We start from the raw sequence: 5,395 nt of genomic DNA on the forward strand, positions 1-5,395 counted from the left end.
CTAATGAAATCAAAGCTAAAGCAAGAAAATGGAAAATTGCCCTAAAAGGTCTCCCCGGTCCCACGACTCAAAATTTAGTGAAAGCACAAAATATGAACACCCATTCACTCACGAGTTCACTCGTACCAAAATTATCCAAATACGATGTCAAAATCCTAATCAAAACCCAAAATGTGTAACAACCCCGCCGATCGTTTTGAGAATTTAAGCTCCGTCCGGCAGCATAAGGTCTTGAACACCTTCATATTATATGCATCGACTTGCGTTCATGGTTGAATTTAGTTATCGGATGATTCGGAGGCGAACTGGAAGAAAGAAATCTAGTTTTGGAAGCTTAAGCAATGAGATTGATCGGAAATTTGACTTTTGAGCAAACGGCTCCGGAATGAGTTTTGTTTGATCTAAATAACTTTGTATGGTGATTTTGGACTTAGGCGTGCGTTCGGATTTGGAGTTAGAGCTCTGTAGGGTAAATTGAGGCATTTCGACTAAAGTTGGAAAAGTTGAAGTTTGGAAAATGGAGAAGTTTGACCCATAGTTGACTTTTGTGATATCGGGATCGGAATGCCATTCCGAGTGTTGAAGCGGCTCCGTATGTCATTTGGACTTATCTTAAAAGTTCGGCGTCATTCCGGGTTGATTTGATAGGTTTCGGCGTGAGTTCTAGAAGTTGGAAGATTTGGAAGTTCATAAACTCGATTCATGGCGTGATTTGCATTTTCGGCATTGTGTGATGTGATTTGAGACCTCGATCGAGTCCGTGTTAGGTTATAGAACTTGTTTGTTTGTTTAGACGGGGTCCCGGGGGCCTCGGGTGTGTTTCGGACAAGTTTCGGATGTTTTGCATGGTTTTGAACAGGTTTGTATTGATTTGAGAGCTTCTTTCTAGGCTTTCCAAACAAACCGATTAGGTAAGTGTTCTTCACCTAGTATCTAATATATTCTATGATTTTAGCTTCATTTCTATCAGTTAATTTGTGTTTTGAGTTGAGAAAAATGTTGGTTTTTGAAGAATGTTTTCAAAATGAAAAATCATCATTTGAGGGGCCAAATGGTATCAGAATTTGATAAATTTTGTATGGTTGAACTCGTTTCGGAATGGGTATTCGGTTTTTGTAAAATTTGTCAGGTTCTGAGGTGCGGGCCCGGGGGTCGACTTTTTAACCAATTTTTGGTTTTTTCGAAGATTGAGACTTTATGATCCGGAATAGTTTCTTTTCAGTTTTATCTGTGCTTTGAAGTTATTTTGGTTAGATTTGAGCCGTCTAGAGGTCTTTTCGCCCAAGAAGTTCATTTTAGAGTACCGAATTGTCTTCTTTGAGGTAAGTATCTTGCTTAACCTTGTGTGGGGGATTTTCCCTTAGGATTTGAGTCTCCTATGTGATTGTAGTTTGTGTACGCGAGGTGACAAGTGCGTGCTCGGACTTATTTGTGGAAAGTTGGCCTTCAAGGTTCTTCGGTACTTATATTTACTGTGTATTAAGTTGTTCGTGATACGTATTTTTTGGTTTCACTTCCACGTGCTTTAATTAGAATTAATTGCGTTGGGATTCACTTTTATTGCCTATTTGACCCTTATTTGACTTAACTGAAGATTTTGCCACTTCTATCGTCATGCTATCTTTTCATAATTGCGTATCTTTAATTGAAACGATTATTTTATTCGTCCTATAATTTTTTTAGTCTTAATTGGAATTATGATCATCTTTTGCTGCTTACCATTATTTGAATTGTTGAATATCCTTCGAAATTGCTCAACCTTAATAGGAGTTTAGATAACCTATATCTTAGTTGACTTGCCTTTATTTGGAACTATTTGACTCGTGTCGACTTCCTTTTTGTTGACTTGTATATTGTGGGATCTTTGCTACATATTAGTTTTCCCTTGTTGAACTGTTCCCTTATGCTTGGAATTCTTTACTGTGGTCATTCCTTGTCAATTGGTTCTACCGTTTCTTTGTGATTTAAAGTTCTTGAGTTGATTTACTCATCCTACTTTGTATTTTTGTTATTATTCCTGTTCTACTTGTTGTGGTGATGTACGGGGTTTCTGCCGTACTGTAACTATTATCATTGTTGGGTGCGCTGCATATTTACGTTTGGGACTACGCGACGGCATCCAGGTAGATCCCCATGTTATGCATATTAACTTTGGGACTACAGAACGGTATTCCAGTAGATCCCCCTGCACGTTTACATTTGGGACTACGGGGCAGTATTCCGATAGATCCCCCTGTTCTGTATATTTACTTTGAGACTACAGAACGGTATTTCGGTAGATCCCCCTGCACATTTACGTTTGGGACTACGGGACGGTATCCCGGTAAATCCCTTGTCACGCCACCTTTTCCCCTTCGCGGGGAAGTCCGGGTTTCGACATTCATGGGGAAAACAACTCGCTTCCTTTTGGGAATTGGGTATTTGAAGAGTCTCCACCTAACGTCTTAAGGTGCGTTAGGGCACCTAGAGCGATTAACTCATGTAACCAGTTTGCATTACCAGAGATTAGGGTAAGGGCTCGAAATAACCTTGAGGGGAAGGTGTTAGGCACCGCTCGCGATCCCCAACGGTAGGTCCCGGACGAACTTAGTTATAAATTAGTCATTTAACAGGTAAATAGTCTAAGCACACATTTGCAAATAAGTGTAGTTTACACAGTCTAAGCACACATATATAATCAAGGAAGGTTAGATGGTCCAAGCATACATATGTAAATTTTAGACAGTCTAAGAATGCATACTTAAATTAATGAAGTTTGAACAGTCCGAGGATACATAAATTAAGGAAGGGAATTCCTAAGTTGGTTAGCCTATAGGATCATCTGTACAATACCCGGTAAGCCTTCCTCAAATAGAGGGGTTACACGTGGCATTAGCGCACAGGTCATCATATCCTTTTACTACCCGTTACCCTCCCTTAGTGGTTATATAAGCGAGTTTAATTAACGAACTCTAAGCGTGCTTTACCCGTCCCTTCCTTGTGGTCCCAGAGGTGTTTAGCACCTCTATACTGAGGCAGTTCTAGACACTCCTAAGGTATTCAAAAGGTAAAATCTAAGCTCCAACAAAGAACACATAGGACTGTCAAATAGGGAAGCAATTAGGGGATCTTGTTTTACCTCCACACATATATAGATATGTAGCACGTCTCAAACAACTAATTTCGAAGAAATTTAGAAAGCCTTAGAAAATGATATCTATCACAAACACAGAATATGCAGCATTTGTTTTAAAGCGAAGTGGTAGAACCCTAATCAGTTTGCCTATTGATTTCATAGTCTGTTAAACTTAGATGGTCTCACACATAGACAGAGCCCAATTTCACAGTTATATGACCATTAATTACCTAATGCTTGCCTAGGTCTGGGTTTGTATGCAACCATAATTCTGAGAACTAGTTGAAGCAACTTGAAGTAATTAAATCCTATAGGCATACTGATCTAGGCGATTACTGATACAACACTGATTTCATGCATATTTATACTAGAACATGATACCTATGTGTTGGACTACTCTGAAACCTTTTATAGACAGTTATTCATTTAAGCAACGTAGACGTGATTTGGAGCCAATGCAAACAGAGTCCTAAATCAGGATTTCTAATGCACATAAAGGTGATCAATTTTTAATTAAGCAAAAATTATAGCAGCAGTTTAATGACATGATTTCCAGGTGATAATAACTTATTCAAAGTCAGAGATCGAAGCGATGAACTTATAACATATGTCTACTATGCAAAGGCAGTAAACGTGAGTATCTTAAGGCAAGATTTCTAATGCAAACAACATAGACCTAAAACATGATTCCTATTGGAGATAAGCTCAAAATAAACCTAAAGCAAGATTTCTATTGCAAATCATCATAATGTAAACCTAACGCAGGATTTCTACCCAGTTCCCCCACAAAAATCATATAGGAACCTTCCCATTTTTACTAATTACCCTAATATCTGTTTACAAAGAATATTATTAAAAACCAGGATCAAATGAATTGCATAAATAAATGTAAACTACACCATAGGTAGCCTGAATCAGGCCCAAAGTGAACCTGGGGATGCCAGGCATTCAATACAGTCTCAGAAGCCAAAGATCTCACAGCCAATAGTGTGTCTTGGTGTGTCATAGTTCCCTAAGGACCTCAAGGATCCCGGGCAGTGCTTACACCAAGACTTTTTTCAGATAGGGATTGGTTGTATGCAGTGTGGAAGGGCCAGCCCTGGTATCCCAGAGTTCAGAGAGATCTCAGGGATCCCTAAGCAGTACACACCAGAGGGGCAGAACTTAATAGTCTAAGAGTAGGGTGAGAATGCTTGACACAGTTTTGAAAGACTTAGTAAAATAGTTAGAAGCAAAAGAGATTGAGATCCAGCTTTTCTTCTTTTTCTTAAAAACATACTGGGAGTGACCAATTTTTTGAGAAGAATACTAGGATTAAAAGCAGTAGTTTTGAAATCACCTTGAAGAAAGCATACTCAACAAACAACCCAATTGGTCATAGAGTACTCAGATTCACACAACAAGTAAACTTACAAATAGGGGGTGAAGGGGATTGTGAACATATAGGGCTGAAACCACATAAACAGAGAAGCATTTGATACAACAAGTGTATAGAACCACCATGAGTCTACTGAATCAGGTCAATCATGGTACTAATCAGTTAAGACCTAGATAAGGGATGTAGCAGGATCATGTTGAAGACACAGAGGTGTAGAACAACATGGGACATACAATCAGGACTAATTGAACTGTACTAGGAAAGTAAGTAGTTACACAGTCATACCCATTAAAGGAGAGGGGATAAGGGATCCAAGTAAACATGCTAGGCTGGTATCAAAGAACTAAGTGAAATTAGACATGCTGAGTACACATAAGGCATAACTTAGACATGCTTAATAACAACAAACAGAGAAACAAGTTGAGTAACCAATGCAGGAATAAACATGGGTGTATAGACATATCTCACATAAGGTTGAGTTTCAGAATTTAACTAGAGACATACCAGTTAAAGAAGAAAAGTGCAGAATATGAAAGAAGCAGGTGCAAATCCAATGTCTAGCTTTGGCTTTCAGCCGGCTAGACCAACAATCAGCACAAGTAGCAAAGAAAAAGAGAGTGTTTGAATGTGTGTGTGTGTGTATTCTTAATTACTGTTCGTGTGTTGAAGGAGCAAAATGAGAGTGTATATATAGCACTTTAGGGGTGAATCAAAATAAGGTAAAAGAATCACAATTCAATCAATTAGGAGCAATTATTAGTCACAGAATCAATTTCCATAGAGAAGTCCGGAATAGACCCCTTAATCAAATAAGGTAATAAATCAACACCGTGCCATATAACGAGTCCATCAAATCCCCAAACTACTAATAACTAATTAAGGCAAGTGTAATTAGTCGCAAT

The sequence above is a fragment of the Nicotiana attenuata genome, unplaced genomic scaffold (assembly GCF_001879085.1).
Source record: "Nicotiana attenuata strain UT unplaced genomic scaffold, NIATTr2, whole genome shotgun sequence".
Lineage (NCBI taxonomy): Eukaryota > Viridiplantae > Streptophyta > Magnoliopsida > Solanales > Solanaceae > Nicotiana > Nicotiana attenuata.